The sequence below is a fragment of the Aotus nancymaae genome, unplaced genomic scaffold, assembly GCF_030222135.1.
Source record: "Aotus nancymaae isolate 86718 unplaced genomic scaffold, 86718_ANA_hifiasm-v0.15.2.pri h1tg000031l, whole genome shotgun sequence".
Lineage (NCBI taxonomy): Eukaryota > Metazoa > Chordata > Mammalia > Primates > Aotidae > Aotus > Aotus nancymaae.
The window spans coordinates 1,866,686-1,886,662 of record NW_026988444.1 but is presented as its reverse complement, the minus strand read 5'-3'; positions in this window follow the sequence as shown (position 1 = coordinate 1,886,662).

The following is a 19,977-nucleotide window of genomic DNA, read 5'->3' as shown; positions in this document are numbered from 1 at the left end:
GCAGGAAATGGAGAGGGGTTGGGTACACAGGCTGACCAGCGTGTTTAGACAGAACAGGGAAGGATGAGATGCCTGATGGGGCAGGAGTGGCAGGAGGGGAAGGCTTCCTGAGAAGAGAAAGGGAGACGAGGTGTGTGGTGGGGGTGATGGGAGAAAGCCCAGGGCAAGCCCACCCGCTCTCTCCAAGGTCATCTGCATTCGGAGGTAGGGTTTGAGTTAGTGGGTGGGGACTGGACTGGGAGCTTGAGGAGCCAGGGGAGAGCTAGGCAGAAAAGGGAGGAGGTAATTGAAGAAGGATGCGGTCGCTCAGTGCCTAAGGGCTCTGCCCAGATGAAAAGCCACCCACTTGATTGACACCAGTCTACACAGTCACATGCTTTTTCTCCAGCAGCAGCCAGCCTGGAATCAGAAGCGGGGAGGAGCTGCTTGTGTAAACCCAGGGCTGGGGCTTCACAGTGCCGTCCACTAGACCTTACGCAAGGAAGGAAATGCAACACGATCTGTACTGCCCAGCAGGATGGCCCCCAGCCACACTTCAATCCTGGCTGGTACAACTGGACAACTGAATGTTTAAAATGAATTTAAATTTAAATAACCACAGGTGGTGCTTGGCTACCATACTGGACACGGCATGCAATAGAGACGGCGAGGGAAAGTGAGGTGCGTGTGCGCCAGGGAGCACCTCAGGTGGCTGGGACCGGCAGGGCTGGAGGCAGGAAAACGTAAGGCTTATCCAGGCCAAGGAACAGTCTGAAGTCATCAGAAACTTAATGATGCAAGCGGGTAATTGGCCACTTGCCTCGGAGTTGCTGGGTAACGAATGCCATGGGCATGTTTAAGGGTGCAAGTGATGCTGAGGGGTGAGCCCTGAAATGTGCCGCTAGTTTCTAATGGGTCAGCTCTTCTCTCCATTGACAGAGGTCACAGTGCCCTCCAAGGACCTCGTGCTCCTAGGACGAGTGAGCAGCTTTCTGAAATATTTAACACCTCCCAGATGTGCTGAAGAGATCTGTCCTAGAGACGTCGCAGGCATGATATTTTCCTGGTGTTTTAAAGTATGACTGGATCCATCTTCTGACATTTTAAAGGAATCCCTTAGGGGGGATAAGATGCCTGTTGATTAATTAAACACAGTAACAAGCCATTTGCTCTCTCCTGGGTCTTATTAAGGTACAGATATTCCATAAAAGAGTCCCTAAAGGAATTACATGTCTGGAGAAAAATATTCAATCACACTTGCATCATCCACTAAATTCTTTGCTAGCTTTTTTTTTTTTATGACAAATACATTTTTGGAAACTTGGTAATTTGCCTCCATGCCCACGAGGCTTCCCTCATATGGATTCTGGAGATCCATGGATGGAGAGCCGTGCTCCCCACACATATAATAGAAAAGCAAGCTGGGATGTGCTTCCCCGGCCTCCAGGCAGAGGTGCTCCACCTAGACCTCCCAACTCTCAATTCAGTCCTCTCTGTGACACTGTGCAATGTCGTCTCTTGAACACCTTACGCCAAGAATGAAACAAAAATATTTTAAACTCCTCAAAGTTCCATAAAACTTCCACCATCAGTATACATGCAGATGCAAGAAGGTTTTGCAAAAGGAATTGTCTCGTCAACAGCCACACAAAAGAATTCTAAGTATAGAGGAAAGACAAATGTTGGCATACCTGCATTTGTGCCAGCAATGGAAATGCCCACACACCTGTAAAAATTAGATCAAATGGTACCATCTCTTTAAGAACGTGCTAGAAACCCAGCCATGGGGTTGAACTGTGGTTTACACCGTGCAAAGGCCTGGCTGCTCTGCCTCCCAAGACCAACCACCAGTCATTGTAAATCTCCAACTGTTGGGAGACCAGGTGGCCTGTCATGTGTTTCTCAATAAAATTAACAGCGTTCATAAAAACCTACCTTGTACAATATTTTTCTTGTATTGACCAAAAAATACGTGTTAACTCTTTGTTTAGGCTGCCTGTGGGCTCTGCCAGTGCCAGCTTGGGACTGCCAGTCACAGGGGCCACGGGGTCTGGGTCCTACTGGTTCCACGCCCTGGTGGGTCCATGCCCTCATGGTTCTATATCCTCACCATTCCAGCCCAGCAGCTATGTCACAGGAGAAACCCATCCAGGCCAACTACTGGTCTGTGAATTTGTCACACACAATCCCTTAGTGCTCTATTTTTTTTTTTTTCAGTTTACTCAAATCTAATTGACAAAGTCATTCAGAGAAACTTTATTAAATATTACCATTTCAGAAGTAAGCATTTTCATTTTAAAAGAATGGTTAAGAAGTCCCTTGGGGATTTTGAAAAACAACTTTGTTTCAAAATCTACCAAGCTGGCCTTACCTCTTGAAGTCTGAGTGTTATCTAAGTAAAATGAGTATTCCCAGACGACGCTTTCAGAGGGGAACAAGTTGGTCAACCCATACGCAGGTGACCAAAACAGCCATAGCTCTCTCCAGCCAAACATCATGTGAGGTTTCTCTTACTAAAGCAACATCCAAAGCCCACTTTGGCTCCTGCGGGTAAAAATTCATTACATCAGCATGCAGAGCAGGGTTGCATGATTAATGGAGTCATTCTATACAGAGTATTTGGTAACATAGACAAAGTCCTTCACGAGCTATAAAGCTAGACAAACAAAAGTAGCTTTGGCTTGTGAATTTTGTTCTCAGTGGAAAAGAATCATTCAAAATAATGTTTCATGTTTGCCTCTTCTTCTGAATGTTACATGCCAGGTACTGGAAGTAGAAGTGACGGTCGGGAGAACCAGGCAGAGGTTGGATTGGAAGCTTTCCATTGCCCATTGGAAGCAATGTTCCCCCACCCTGCTTCACTCCTAGGATGTGGGAGGGCGCACCATGACGACACAGGTTTTGTCGTGATGACTGATACTGTTTACGTATCTATCCACACTCAGCGCTCACCCCCACCCCCTGCTCCTGCAGGTAATTAGAGAGGAGCCTCACTTCCCTAGGGCTGTCATTTATGTGTTTTGGCACGATTTATGTTGTTTGGGTTTCATTAAAGGAACCTGCAGATAGTTGCTTTCAAAAACCCAGCCTGCCCTAAGAACAGACGTGGTAAGTCTCCGCCAAATTATGGGAGTTTCACCGACATGCGTACAACAATCAGCTGGGTCTGAATGAGTGAAGTTTCTTTGTTACCATAAAGGACACAGGACTCATTCATTGCTTCTTAAATTCAGCAATGTGTGTGGGTGTGCCCATGTCCTGGATGCTGCATGAGGACCCTAAGACGTACGAGGAGGAGGACACAGTCTCCAGTTTGCTGCCTCCACTGCCTTCCCCCATCTCTTTTTATGTGAAAAGTGTAGTAAAGACTGGAGAACCCACAAACGACATCCACACTCTTCCCGACCAGGCGTTCCGAGAGCGACTTGGTTCCCAATCTTCCCATCTCTTCTCAGCCACCCCAAGGTTGCTGGACAAGCGGTGGACAGGCTGGTGTCCGGGGACAGTCAGGTCAAAAAGCTGCTCAGGTGAGCATATGGAGTAGATTCTGATTCTGGTCAAAAAGCTGCTCAGATGAGCATATGGAGTAGATTCTGATTCTGGTCAAAAAGCTGCTCAGATGAGCATATGGAGTAGATTCTGATTCTGGTCCTACAGGAATTCCACCTTCTCCAGGAAGCCTTCAGGGACCAGTAAAACAAAGAGGAACCCTATCTCTGCCATCATGCTATTCCAACAATCCTGAGTCTGATCATCACTTACACAGACCCCTGGCTAAGACAGAGGGTTATACAAGTTGTCACTGTAGGTGGAACTGTAAACTTGCTATTTATTTTCCCCACTTTTACTAATTTTTAGAAATATGTGAATTCCTCGGACAGTATACATGTAACCACAGGGTGTGGTTTTAGAAACAAATCACAGAGAACTATTAAAATAAGAAAGACTTTCACCTTTGGAATGTAAGAACTAAGACCTCTGAAAAATCTATATTAAAAGAGTGACAACTCGCATGTTCTCGCTTATAAGTAGGAGCTGAACAATGAGGACACATGGACACAGGGAGGGAAACCACACACACTGGGACCTGCAGGGGTAGGGACTAGGGGGGAAGGAGAGCATCAGAATAAATAGCTAATGCATGCTGGGCTTAATACCTAAGTAATGGGTCGATAGGTGCAGCACACCACCATGGCACACATTCACCTATGTAACAAACCTGCACATTCTGCACAGGTATCCTGACACTTAAAAATAAAAATTAATTAAGAAAATTAAAAAAATAAAAATTAAAGAGTGACAACACAGATGATTCTTTAAGATGACCAAGAAGATTGCAATGCAATGGGCTTTCCAGATGAAGTTAAATTGACCATGTTTGCCAGTGGTGAAATCGAGCTTATCAATTTGTTCATTTGATAACCATCTTCCCAGCCCCTCCTGTATGTAGGGGCCAGTGAGGGGCACCAGGTGTTCACCTGTATGTCAAAAGCTTTCTCACACAAGTTCTCAATCCTCCTTTCACCATCATGTTAAACAATAGAGCAAGGCAGACCAAAAAGGCAGCCCAGCAAGGACAGGGTAACCAGAGCTAACGGGACAAGCACACCGTGCACAGCACTGGAGGGGGCTTATAGGACCATCTCCACGAATTTGCAGAGCACCCTTGGAGACACAGACTTGTATGGGGTCCATGTTCTAGCAGACAGAATCAAGTCTCTGTCTGAGAAGCTGGGTCACTTTTGCAGAGCAAGAATTTTAATCTAGATACGTCTGGTTCCCAAACGCTGTCACCAAGTCTGCACCAGAATATGCTAGAGAGAGAAGCAGGCTGCAGTTGGCAAGCAGAGGAGCCAGCTTCCTGGGGCTGGCAGTCCTTGCTTCCAGAACCAGTCTGTACACTGGGAAGTCTATCCCAGGGAAGTCCAGAGTGAAAGTCTGGGCTTAGCGAGATCCTGGCAGTGCAGATCCAAGATGCTGGGATCCACTGAGGATGGGTCCCGTGGTCCACCCTGCAGCCAGGAACATCCGAGAAACAGCTCCCAAAATGGAATGACACACACTTCATTGGGAGTCCAAAGCCAGAACAAACCCCAGTGGTCCTTATCTTCTCAGGCTGGGCAGTTTCTTGGAGCTGAATTGAAACCCAAATGGGTCCACTGTGTCTATGTTTCCTAATTAAGGGAGGGGTTAACAAAAAGAGCAGTTATCTCCCTGCATCCATTCGATGGCTTATCAGGTGAAAGAGCCTCTGTTAATCCCACTGTGTTGAAAGGCATAGGCCCTGTGCTAGAACCTGGAGATACGGGGTTATTGAAGGTACCTCCCCAAGGAACACTTTTCTTGGAATATGATGGAACGAGACACTAACTAAAGAGAACCCAACAAAACACTGCTCAGTATGCAAATATATGGGCATTTGCTAGATCAAGTAACCAAAAGCAGGCACTGGATGTAAGAGAAGAGCTTATTATAGAAATGACTGTCTTCAAAAGCAAAGCAATGCTTTGAGATTAGAACTACAGCAGCAAGCTTGGCGTCCCCAATAAAGGATCTTCACAAAGCCCTCTGACCTCCCCTAAAAACAGTACCTCGTTTCAGATATTCCAGGATTTAACACCAAAAACAAGCCACATGGTTTGGTTTTTCCAGCCTTTCTGGACAACCTTATCTTTATCCCAGGAATCCAACTTCTAAGAGTAACTTTCTACCTATAAGGCAACCCATGTTATTTTTATGCACCGTCAGGAAAAAAGAATGAATTGTCAGTTTAACAACCTTAGGGTAATCTTTTGAGACCAAATCTAGCTATCGGAAGGCAAGGAGGGGAAAAGTGAGTTTCAAAGTTGAAAAGCTGGTGTAATTTGCTCAGTTTTAAACCTACTTCTCATCTCTCCTGCATTTCGAGCGGAACACCAAAGGTTCTATTTCCTACTTTCAGACATCACTCCTGGCATGCAACTTAATTGGCCTTTGGATGACTTCTGGCTTTGGAGGATTCTGTAAAATAAATCTATATTTCATCAGGTGTATCTACTCTTAAAACCAACAACTCAAGGACTGATGCCCAAACCTATAACTTGAAAAAGGGGAAGAAAGGAGAAAATTCTTTGAAAGGAGTAAATTGGATTTGGATTTCTGGCAGGGCTAGGTTTTACTCTTGGCAGCTGGGCTGACTGTCTCCAAATACACACTGGTTTCCTGACATGGAGTCTGCATAGACCAATTTCTTTTTCTGGAGTCAGCCCGGGTCAGGGTGGTGACTTCAGAACCAGCCAGTCTGGGGTTCCCGTAAAGGACTCCCAATCAGCCTTGTCCATGGGGCCACTCTGGTGGCATTTCTGGATCTTCAAAATACCCAGAGCTCAAGCCAGGACTGCCAGAAGCACCTGCTTTTGTACCAAGAACACAGTCAATTTCTCATTTTTGTTTATTTTCACTTTGTGGGTCTGATCCCACTTTATAAGTCAAAGCCCATAGATATTTCTTTTTCTATTACAGAAAAAAAGAACATCCATATACTATTCACGAGCTCAGTTTTCAGGGCTCTGAACAGGAAACGATTTGACGTCGTGGGATGACCGATTCTGAGGATGTCTCCTGATAAGATGAGTGTTGGTGGACTCTAACTCTCTCTCTGTGATAATTTCTGAATGTATCTATGGACGATGGAGTGTGAGACAATTGTTTAATCAGTTTAAATCAATCATGTTCCAGCTTTCACAGTGTTTGTTATCACTGCATTAACTCTAAAGGTGGCACAAGGCAATGCGAAGAGCTTAGGGCTTAGAGTTAGAAGCTCTGACTTTTGCTCATTCATTTATTGATTCATTCAACAACTATGCGTTGAGTAATTGGCAAAGAGCCGGCGTGGTGCTAAAAACTGGGTGTACAGGGATAATCCAGTTCCCAGTTCAGGCTTACCCTAGTTGGAGAGCGATGTGGTGAAAGAAGGCAAATCAAAGTGCTTCAGAGCCCAGAGAGAAAAATAACTTCTAAGCATTTGCTGGTAAGCATTACCCTACCTTGAGTGCACAAGGTTACCAGGCACTATGCCATATGCTTTACACACACAATTTGATTTAATCCTCAAAGCCAGCCCATGAAGAAGATACCCAACTATCCCCAAATTATTTCAGATATGGAAACCGAAGCTCTTAGGTGTTAAGTAACTTTTCCGAAGTCATCCAGAAGCGGAGCAAGAACTAAAACCCGGATTGACCTGAACCCAAAGCTCCAGGTCTTTATCATTCTTTTGCACATTATTTGTTTTGCTTAAGACCTCCAAGATCAGCTCTTTCTCTCCGCCTCCTGTAGGCACCTTGGTAGTGGGGTAGACAGGTAAAAAGTAATGTGCATATGCAAATCATTCTTAAGAAACTCTGAGTCTTCCATGCAAGGAAATGCTCAGTGAACTAAGAAAGATTTTGAGATCTTTTAACAACCTTGTACCTTAACTTGAGAATGAGATATGGTCATTTAAACGTAACTTATTCAACTGATTTTCAGATTCTTTTCTGTAGCCAAGCTTAACTGCCACAAGATTCTTAAGTCCTTAGGATCCCAGTCTAGCTCACCTCCTGGGCATTTATGGCAGGGCCCACCTCTCCAAGATGCTGTTGACAGTCATTGCAATCAGGTTCCACTAGTGTTGGACATCCCCATTTTCGTTGGGTCCCTCTGTCTACATAATGGCTTCCTCGCATGAGATTGGAGGCAGCCGAGCTCCTCAGTTCACATGGAAATTCCTCCTGCTCTGGCTCACCTTAGGGGAGCCAATTGTACAGGCCTAATTGCCTCTCCATCACTAAAAGGTACCTTGCAGATCAGTTGTAATCCATGACCTCAGGCTCTTCCTAAAGTGGTTTTAAATTGGTTCACACACATCTCATATGTCTCCTATGACTTAATTTTTCCATGTTATGTTGAACACATTTCTTGGGATGCGTAGACGTGCACTATAATCATTTGCCTGGATACCACCCAAGCCGGGGATGAATACACGTTCACAGAAGAAACCATTTCCTCCCCGTCTTCCCCCAACACCCACCAAAAGACCTACTTATTTAACAGTACAGGTAAGGTGCCTCTGGAGCAAATGTTTTCCATTGCACTCAATGCAAGCCACTGCTGTCACATGACTTTCCCTAAAGCCATCTTTTACAACCCTCGAAAGGCATGCTTTATCAGTGCCTCTCTTGAGATCATGTTTCCCAAGATGTTCACCCACAGGGTAGACCTAAGATGGATTTGCACCATTACCGACCTCCCTATTCGGTTTGCATCTGGGAAGCTCAGACTTAAAAAGAAAAACCAAACTCAACTCTTAGACTTTGTGGAACCTGAGTCCTCATTCTAACCTGAATGATAATCAGAGTCACCTGGAAAGTTTTAAAAAGTGTGCATTGTGGGGCCCAGCCCAGAGCTCCTACACCAAGGGTACACCACGGGTAGGCCCTGGGAGATCTCTTTTGTTTCAAAACCTTCCCAATTGGATCTCCTTGCTGCCTTGGAAACCCTGCCATATTCAATATTAGCACAACAGGCTAAACTAGCTCTGTGGGCCAGTTGGAATGCTCTACAAGGGAAGAGCTCCGTGGTCAAGGAAACTAAATGGCTTTCTTTATTCTAGGACTCTCAGAGCTTGAGATGTACCCAGGATGTATTGGGAATTTCCCACAATGCAATGCAGCACTTCTTCCACAAATTTGTCTACAAAGCACTCTTTCTCAGGGAGTGCTGCTAGGAGTTTAACTCAACAGAAACCCCTTACCCCAAGAACAATCCTAACACTGTCACCAGCAGACTCAAGCAAGTCACCTGCCCTTGCCACATCTGTTTATTCTCTGTAAAGTAATGTTGGCCTGCACCTGTTACTGGCTAGGTGCTTTCTGCCTGCGCACAGCAAGCCAGTCACTGCAGTGATGGGTTTTGCAAAAGAGGAAAGATTTCGTTCACAAGACTGCCATGCAAGGAGATGGGGGAACAAATCTCAAATCTGCCTCCAGGAAAATAGAGCTCAGGGTATTTATGGGATAGAAAGCAGGTGGTCTCAAGTGTGAGGAAAGGTAACTGGCAGGTAGGAAAGGTGAGGTAATTGAGGCATCTGCACAAGTGGAAACAAGCCACGTGGTTCTTCATATGAGATGTGCAGAAAATGGCCATGGGCACATGATGTAAAGGCTGACATCTTGGCCCTCTGATATCAAAAGGTCACCCTTCCGGTACCCTAGCAGGCCCAGCTGAAGGGCTGGTGGGCTCAACTGGCTTGAACTGGACAAGAGCTGCCCCCTAGTTCCTGAAAAGCAACTTTAAACACCCTTTATTGGGCCGGGTGCGGTGGCTCATGCCTGTAATCCAAGCACTCTGGGAGGTCAAGGTGGGTGGCTCACCTGAGGTCAGGAGTTCAAGACCAGCCTGGTCAACATGGCAAAACCTGTCTCTACTAAAAATACAAAAATTAGCCGGGCGTGGTGGTACACAACGTGTAATCCCATCTACTCGGGAGGCTGAGGCAGGAGAATCGCTTGAACCCAGGAGGCGGAGGTTTCAGTGAGCCAAGATTGCACCACAGATTCAGGGCTTACTCTCAGCATCACAGCCAGGACATCAGGACACAGCAGCACTCCACACTTCACTGGCAAAAGTGCAGCAGTTACCCTTGCAACTTAACAGTGTGTTACCTCCAAAAAGTTGGGTGCCAACCACTTGACACACATGTGTTACATGCACACACAAGCACATGCACACAAAAAAACATGCTAAGTACACACACATATACACGCAATGCACTGCACAAACATACATATATATACCACACACATACATATACACACAACACACAATACACACACCCACACACAACACACTGCACACATACATATACACATGACACAATACACACAACACACTACACACACTTACATATACACACCACACACAATACACATACAACACACTGCACACACACATGCATATACATACTGCACACAATACACACATAACACACTGCACACACACATACATACACACACTGCACACAATACACACACCCACACACCACACACTGCACACACACATACATATACACACCACACACAATACACACACCCACATACAACACACTGCACACACACATATATACACACGACACACACAACACACTGCACACACACATACATATACACACCACACACACAATACATACACCCACACACAACACACTGCACACACACACATACACCCCACACACAGCACAACACACACAAACTACACACACTCCATTCACACATGTATACACACACCCCACACACAACACAACATACACACACCCCATATACATGTATGCATACACTCCACACACAGCACACCCCATACTAACACATATACACACAATACACATGCAACATACACAAGCACATATACACACTCCACATGCAACACACGCACACACAACACATCACACACACACATACACACACATAAAATCACCCAAAATGTCAAGCTGTCCTCTCTGGAACCTGGTCATTTTTGTCGTTGTGTAGTTGCTATTCCTAAAGGAAGTGCTTCTTTATCCTTTCTCACTTTCTTCACTGCGGGTCAGAAACACGATCTTCATGTTTAAAGATGTCACGTGTGCACTGCTGGCCACACTCTGGGGTGTTGACTGAGGCTTAACAGCTGGCTTCACAAAGTCTACGCAGTATGAGAGGAGTGGTGACCTGGTGCCGGCTGGCGGGGCAGGGCACGCTGAAGCCGCAGGCGCTGCACTTTCGGGAGAACTGCTCTAGCCTTCTCAGGAAGGATGAGTTGGTTGGACAAGACAAGGTCGGAAGCAAACTGACAAGGAGACACGAGAGGGACCAGAGGAAGGCGGCAGCCCTGGCGGGTGATGGCAAGAAGACCTGGACTGTGCAGAGAAGGTGACCCCGCGAGGCCACCTGCCTCAGCTTCCTGGTAAACATGGACCAGCTGCCTTGCTTATCTCCCATCCCCTCAGTCGGGGTCCACTCAGGAGATGCCCATTTGAACAAGGAAAGTTTCATACCCAGAATATGACCCATAATAGCAAACACTGGCTTCCCTTTCCAAAACCTCACCACCATGGCAGCAGAGAAAATAACAATCAACAACTAGAAATACACACACAAAGATGTGCATTGTGTATTTGCCCTTTCCTCTCATTTTTGCTTTCCAGCATCTTCCAAAACCATAATGAATTCAGAAGGCCAGAGAGGGAGAAATCAACAAGAAACAAACCTATTTACGCCACGAAACCCAAGATGTAAACATCTACCAACACCCCAGTGGGTGAGATTAAAAGCATTATGATCTCAAAGACCCTGGAAAGATGCAAAACCCCATATCCCACCCTCACTTCAAACAGTCAGAAGTTTGCCCCACCGGCCTGGGCAGAAGACCTAAGTTCACCCCGTGAGGAAAGCAGACCAGAGTCTCTGGGATTCAGGACACCAGGTGCAGGCGATGGTGGCCACACGGCAAAGCCTAAAACTAGGGGAACTCTGAAGTTTACACACTGGACGGTGCGGCTCCTCCATGCCCCTCCCAGGCCCCTTTTCAGAATGCCTCAAGTCGGGTGATACTTCCAGGAACACTAAACAATTTTTCTCCGGAAAAATAGACCAGCCTGAGAAGAAGTCCCCTCAGCCACTAACATCCAGGGAGACCACAGAGGAACACGTCGAGACTTCAGTGAAGTTCCCCGATCACCAAGCCCAGCTCAGCACAGAGCTTCCGGCCGGGCTTCTAACCTCATCCAAAAATGTGACCCCATCGCCAGACATCAGTAGCTATTTGAGAAAAGCCCTAACATGAAACACAGAAACCAGAAGGAGGAAACAGGAAAAGAGAGGAAGAGGGAAAGCGTGTGTGGCCCCATGTGAAGCAAGGCCCTGTGTGGGAGGAGGCGGGCTGACTGTGTGCACGCCTGTGTGTAGGGCTAACAGCACACACGCCTATGCCTGGGGGTGACACTGTGCGCACCTGTGTAGAGCTGACAGCATGCACACCTGTGTGTAGGGCTGACGGTGCATACACCTGTGTGTAGGAGTGACAGTGTACACACCTGTGTGTAAGACTGACAGGGTGCACACCTGTGTGTAGGAGTGGCAGAGTGCACACCTGTGTGCAAAGCTTATAGCATACACACCTGTGTGTAAGGCTGACTATGTACACCTGTGTGTAGGTCTGACAGTACACACCTATGTATAGGTCTGACAGTGCACACCTATGTATAGGGCTGACGATGCACACACCTGTGTGGTCTGACCGTGCACACCTATGTATAGGGCTGACGAAGCACACACCTGTGTATAGGGCTAACAATGCACACACCTATGTATACAGTACGGCTGACAGTGCACACATCTGTGTGTAGAGCTGACAGTGCCCACACCTATGTGTCCACCTGTTAGTGGACAGGAACATCCCTGGAGTGGGTTGACTAGTGTCCCCCCAAACGCTATGATCCCTGAACCTATGGACGGGGCCTTCTCTGGAAAGAGTCTTTGCAGATGTAATTAACTTAAAGATCTCAAGATGAGACCATTCTGGTATTAGGATGGACACTAAATCCAATGACAACTGCTCTTAGACAAGAAGAGGGGCATGAAATGAGACAGAGATGGAGGTCACGTGAAGACAGAGGCGGGAACAGGAGTGAGGCATCTTCCAAGCCAGGCTAGCGGGCCACACCAGAAACTGGAGGAGGCAAGGAACCCATCACCCCGCAGAGCCTCCAGAAGAACCAACCCTGGCCACACCTTGACTTCTGGCCTCCAGAAGTGTGAGAGCATGAATCTCGGTGGATGTAATCCACCCAGTTTGTGGTGATTGGTCACGGTGGCTTCAGGAAGCTAACAGAGTCCTCACACCGTCTGAGCAGGAGGCAGCAGGCAGCACGCTTGGGCAAAGGCTTTAGCCCTGACCAGCAGCGTTCAGACACCAGCTCTGCTACTCACAGGCCAGTGCCCCCCGACCCCTCAGCCCCACCCCTGCTTGCCTGCTCTCTGAAATGAGTGGCCTTGTCCTTTGCACTAGCACTGGCCACCTGGCTGGGATGGGTTGTGGTGGCACACGATGGCTCTTTCCACCTCTGGGTTGAACTTCAGGCTGTGTGTGAGGGCCACGCACACAGCAGGTGCTCAGTTAATGCTCCTATTTCCTTCATTACTTTCTCTTTGTTACGCTTGTGTCCCCCCAAAATTCATATGTTGAAGCCCTAACCCCCAGTGTGGCTATATTTGAAGTAGGGCCTCTATAGAAGTAATGAAGGTTAACTGAGGGCAAAAGGATGGGGCCCTGACCCGGCAGGGTTCGTGTCCTAACAGAGACACCAGAGAGCTCATTCTATCTCCCCCTGCACAAAGAGGCCATGTGCATACACAGTGAGATTCCGGCCACCTCAGAGTCAGGACAGGAGCCCTCAGAATGAAATCTACCTCACTGGCACCTTGACCTTGGACCTCCCAGACTCCAGAACTCTGAGAGATTGCTGGTGTTTAGGCCACCCAGTCCACAATGCCTTGTTGCAGCAGCTGAGCTGACTGATACACCATCTGAGCTCTCTTCTCCTGGAACTTCCCTTGGCCCTAAGCCAAGGATTTTGAAACAAGTGCCCCAGTCAGAGAGTGGGTGAGGCAGGAGAGGAGAGGGGAAAAATCCAATGGAAGGTGTGATCCAGGGAAGACTCAGAGCATAATGCAGACCCTGAAGCTGGTCCTGCCTTGTGGCACAGGAGCTGGGCTCTTACACAGCCATCCTGCCAGGCACTGACTGTGGGACTCCAAAGCACGTCCAGCCCTCTTTATGATGAGGGTTCCCAGTATCCAAGGGCTACAGCTTGCGGGGTGCAAGCCAAGTCTTCAGTAGCTCAGTGCACAGGCCATGTGGGGAAGGACCAGACAGAAGGCAGGGGGTAGAGAGCCATGGGCACCAGGCACTTCTGCCAGTGCCCAGATTGGGTTTTCATGTAGAAATGACCCAAATTCCTTGGCTTAAAAAATTTGGTGTCAGGGAGAGGAAAATATGATGGAGACACTGGGTCGGGGATGGCCAGGTGAGACAGTGAGTGATGGAGACACCGGGTCTTGGCTAGCCAGGTGGGACCGTGACTGATGGAGACACCGGGTCTGGGATGGCCAGGTAAGACTGTGACTGATGAAGACACCTGGTGTGGGATGGCCAGGTGAGACCGTGACTGATGGAGACACCTGATCTGGGATGGCCAGGTGAGACAGTGAGTGATGGAGACACCGGGTCTGGGATGGCCAGGTGAGACCATGAGTAATGGAGACACCTGGTCTGGGATGGCCAGGTGAGACCGTGAGTGATGGAGACACCTGGTCTGGGATGGCCAGGTGAGACCGTGAGTGATGGAGACACCTGGTCTGGGATGGCCAGGTGAGACTGTGACTGATGGAGATACCGGGTCTGGGATGACCAGGTGAGACTGTGACTGATGGAGACACCAGGTCTGGGATGGCCAGGTGAGACCGTGACTGCTGGCAACACCGGGTCTTGGCTAGCCAGGTGAGACTGTGACTGATGGAGACACCGGGTCTGGGATGGCCAGGTGAGACCGTGACTGATGAAGACACCTGGTGTGGGATGGCCAGGTGAGACCGTGACTGATGGAGACACCTGATCTGGGATGGCCAGGTGAGACAGTGAGTGATGGAGACACCGGGTCTGGGATGGCCAGGTGAGACCATGAGTAATGGAGACACCTGGTCTGGGATGGCCAGGTGAGACCGTGAGTGATGGAGACACCTGGTCTGGGATGGCCAGGTGAGACAGTGAGTGATGGAGACACCGGGTCTGGGATGGCCAGGTAAGACTGTGACTTATGGAGACACCAGGTCTGGGATGACCAGGTGAGAACGTGACTGATGGAGACACTGGGTCTGGGATGGCCAGGTGAGACCGTGACTGATGGAGACACCGGGTCTGGGATGGCCAGGTGAGACCGTGACTGCTGGCAACACCGGGTCTTGGCTAGCCAGGTGAGACTGTGACTGATGGAGACACTGGGTCTGGGATGGCCAGGTGAGACCGTGACTGATGGAGACACCGGGTCTGGGATGGCCAGGTGAGACCGTGACTGCTGGCAACACCGGGTCTTGGCTAGCCAGGTGAGACTGTGACTGATGGAGACACCAGGTCTGGGATGGCCAGGTGAGACCGTGAGCCCAGCGTGGAAATGTGGTCTCCTCCTCCTTTGTGAACTGCTGTGGAGACCAGCTCAGGCCACTGCCAGCCTGCAGTGTCTGCCACCAGGCAGGGACGAGGAGGAGCTCAGGCTTACAGAGAGTTGCACCTTCCTTCTGGAAAAACATGTCCAGTGGTGCATTCTACAGCAGGGAAGAGCTGAGTGCCATGATAGGCTTAAAATTTGGCTTCCCCGCAAGTTCTATTCACACTAATCCTGTGTACCGCCTTTGGTGTTGGGGTGGAAACTGCTCACTGCCCTTGACGTATGGGTCTCAGCCCAGGCTTGTGCTCATAAACAGTTCTCCAGAGGGTCATCCACCACCCATCCCACACTCTACGGGCGCCGCTTGCAGCAAGGGTGCAGCTCGGAGGTCTGCCCGGGGTCAAAAGATCCTCAAGAACAAGCAGAGCTTTCTAAAACCTCCAGGGAAAAAGGGAAAGCCACCTGACAGATGTCATTTTTGGCTGAGCAGGATTTCCGGATAGTCATAAACTTGGAGCTGCTTGTTTGGCTGTCAGAGGGGGGAAGACAAGGTCCCAGGCTGCACAGCAAAGCCAGAAGGAGGCTACAGCCATTGACCTGCAGAGCCCAGAGGCCTCTGTCCACTTTCCTGACTTCCTGGCCCTGAGCCTCCTTTTCTGTCCTCACTGGGAGTGACGATGACAACCTTTGATTCCCGCCATCGATAGCTCCTACCACACAATGATGAAAACATCAATGCTTGTCAACTTCTGAACACCTCTTAGACACCTCCACTTTTCCTTAAAGTGTCTACCTCCAAAAGCGACGGCTTCCCACGAACTGACACCTGCCATCCCTTCCCTTGTCCCCGCGACCTGCCCTCCAAGGCCCTGGCCATCCTTGGGCCAGGATGGAAGGACTCCTTCTTTTTAAACCTCCCCAGTTCCCTTAGTCTAAAGGATCCTTCCAGAATCCTTCTCACCATGTTGCCCCATAACAACTCCTCTACATCTCATTCCCCGTCTCCCCTTCCAGGCTGGGAGCATTTTAACAGGAAAAAAAGGTAATTACCCTCCAGCCACCTCTGACATTTTTAAGACAGGCACAGAGCAGGGCACACGGTGGTCCTGCACTAAAGCTTGTCCGTGAGTGAGTGAACGAACGAATGTGTCGATGGATGAATAAATTAACAGGAACAAGTGTGGGATACGTCGCAGGGAAAGACATTCATCGTCTGCTCAGCTGGGCAACTGACGATTTTTCATTTACGCTTCTGGCTCCACACGAAATTCAGATTCTCATGACAGTGTGGCACGAAACACAATCCACACTTTTAACAACGGCCCTGAGAAACGCAACGGTGGGGGAACCTTTCATGCGTTCGTCCTATTGATTAGAGCCCCGCGCAAAGGAATGAAAAGATTAGCTTCAAACACTTTCATGTGAAAGGCTAAAAGGGAGCAAATCCAGCATGGCATGGTGAAGCCCAGGCCCCTTTCAGGCACACCACCACCACCGACAGGACATGTTTGCCGCGCGCCCCATGACATGTTGCCGTGCCAACATACATTCTGAGTCACCCAAGCAGACGTAATGCCATCGCCACAATGACTTTCTCTTTGCCTTTTCTTCTGAAAATTGTTAAAAGAAAGATGCCGACCTACCTAGGAAATGATCTTAATCAGTTTAGTTCCGGAAATAACTATGGAAATTCAGATTTTTCCATTCTGTCACTTCTGAGCATTACGGGGTAACAAACGTCTGATGAAGCCACCACGTTTTTTTCTCCCAACCCATCGGGAAAAGTGACATGATTGTCAGCCGTTCCGAATCCCACATGGAAAGGTCTGAGTGCATAAGCATATGAAAAGGCAACAAAAATGAAGCTTTTGAAAAATAAGAAAAACTCCAGAATTGTGCATTCCCCTTCCCATACCATCCAGATAAACATATCCCCCTTCACAGGGGTCCTGCCCCCAGGGTCGTTGATCTCAGAAGCCTAGACAAAGGCCATGAGCACTGCCCCTTCGGCAGTAGACAGGTGGACATGAACCTCTCGGAGACTTCAGACAAACCCTTAACAAATGAGGCTAGAGGCGTGTTATAATGCAATACTGTGACATAACCAGACAGCACGTGGGTTAAGCATTGGGCAATATAAAAATGAATCATGCAGATAACAAAACCAAAAAAGGCTTAGAAAATGTTTAGGGACATTTGTGTGGCTCTATGCAAGTTTCAATGCACTTCACTCATTCTTTCATCCATTCCCCTCTCAACTGCATTGATTCACATGTATGCTCTCTTTTCGTCTCTGCAACAACACTTTAATGAAGGTGGAGAAGTAATTTTAAGGGTGAGGAAACTGAGAAGAAATATTTCTAACATCATGGAGCTAAGAAGAAGCAAAACTGAATCTATCACCCCAGTCTCATGCAGCCTGTCCACAGCTCTGTCTGCTAACTGTGTTCTTTCTGGAGCTTTTTAGGCAAAATACTTTAAATATTGAATTAAAATTTAAAACCTCCCAAGAATACTTAAAATGTCTACTAATGTTTAATGTGTGTGTTCCTATTTCAGGAGTACATCTTTTATGTAAATGGCAAATGCCCCAAATTCCTGTAGTTGAAACATATTCGGGCACCGTGGAGATGCTGGCGTGAATCCACATTGCATGACTGCGCTGCCCTGGCCTATTAGGGTTCTGCTGAGTTGAGGGGCAGGAAATGGAGAAGCCGTGGCTCTGAGGACTCCAGTGCATTTCCCCAGGTGCTCTTTGTACCCTCAGTGAATTCCTCAGGCAGCAAATGGCATCCAGAAGGCGTGTGTCTTAACAGCTGGCTTTATCCTAGGCCAGGGTCTCTCCACCTCCACTCAGTTGACATCTGGGACTCAGTAACTGTCTTAGGTCTATTTTCATGCTGATGATAAAGACATACCCGAGACTGGGTAATTTACAAAGAAAAAGAATTTATTGAACTCACAGCTCCACGTGGCTGGAGAGGTCTCACAATCACGGTGGAAGGTGAATGGCAAGTCTTACATGGCAGCAGGCAAGAGAGAAGGAGAGCCAAGCAAAAAGGGAAACCTCTTATGCAACCATCAGATTTCGTGAGATTTATTCACTACCACAAGAACAGTATGGGGGGAAATCACCCCCATGACTCAATTATCTCCCACCGGGTTCCTCCCACAACACGTGAGAATTATGGGAGCTACAGTTCAAGATAAGATTTGGGTGGGGACACAGCAGTAATTCTCTGTTTGGGGGCTGTCTTGTGCACCACTGGCTGTTCAGCAGCATTCTTGGCCTTGACTCACAAGATGACATTAGCATTCCCCACCCCAAGTTGGAACAACTAAAGATGTCTCTGGACATTGGCAAATGTCTCCTGGGGGTGCAAATTGTCCCCAGTTAGAATGAGTTTGAGACAGACGTGCCTCATCTTTTCACCCGCCACCCACAGGCAGATCTTCTCTTGCCCCATTTCTCTGAAATGCAAATGATGTCCAGAGAGTGCAGCCAGAATGGCTGTTGTACTCTGAGCACGTACTATGTGTGCTCCAGGCACCGTGACATGCATTTTGCAGAGACTGTGTGATTTGATCATCACGATTGCCCTATGAATCAAGTGCTATTATCGTCCAACATTATCAACGAGAAGACAGTTTAGTAAAGCTAAAACCTGGCCCACGTTCCCCAGGACAGTAAACAGTGATGGTTCTTTGGGCTGTACACTTGGCAGAGGCCTGAGACTTTGAAAAGGGGGATCTCGACCCTGTGGCCCAGGCCCTCACTAGGATCGTCCTAAACATGCACATGGAAACTGTGTCCATGAGCGTGTGTTGGTCACACAGATGGTAGCGAGTCCAGGCGTGCGCACGCGTCTGTGCATGCGTAAGAGACCGCGTGAGGTACGCAAACTCTGCTATTCTACCAGAAGAGTTTCCAGAAGAGGCAGGCCGTCCTCAGCTGTCCTCAAACAAATGAACTCCGGCAAATCCCAACCATATATCAGTGATTTAGTGTCCTATCAAAACTCATTCAGATATTCAGACTAATATTGTTCCATATCAAATGTCATTGATATCAAGATTGTAGGATCTTAGCAGGCCCTGAATAAATGCAAACCACCAGGGAGCTTTTCTTGGGAAATCCAAGACTGAGAAACAGGAAGTGGGAAATGTTCTGAAATGTTCTATAGGAGTGGGTCGAGCTTTTAAAGCATTTAGCCCACCTGAAACCAGCACCGCTGAAGGACTAAAATCTCAATGACATAGACCCATGCAGAGGTATCCCTGGCACTGAGGGGTGAAAGCCCATACCTCCAGGAGGAAGCTCTGGGAACGCTCATCAGTCACCCCATCAGTGCAGATCCGCAGCTCCCCACATTTCCCCGAGGCCTGAGATGCCTGTGCTTAGCCTACATGTGAAGTCTTCCAGAACTATGATATATATATAGCCAATGTTCTCAGAGAAGAAGCCCAATAAGGCAGAGTTTCCATATTCCTAATAAAGGAGACCATGCCCTGGAGCTGCTGCCTCCAGGAGAGACCCCAGGAAGTATTGGCTACAGAGGATTTAAAACGTATTGCTGCCTTGCCAGATCTGATCACAGATGTCAGCGGGGACTCATCCCAGGTTGCTGCGAGACTCTTGGAAGGACCAAAAGCCATCAGCCAGCAAATAGATTGTATTCCTTTATGCCCAGAGGATTTTCCATCTGCCGTTTTCAGCAGCATTACTTTTCTTCTTCACGTGCAGGGAACCGGGGGTACCATCAAGGTTAGCGGCTCATACGTTG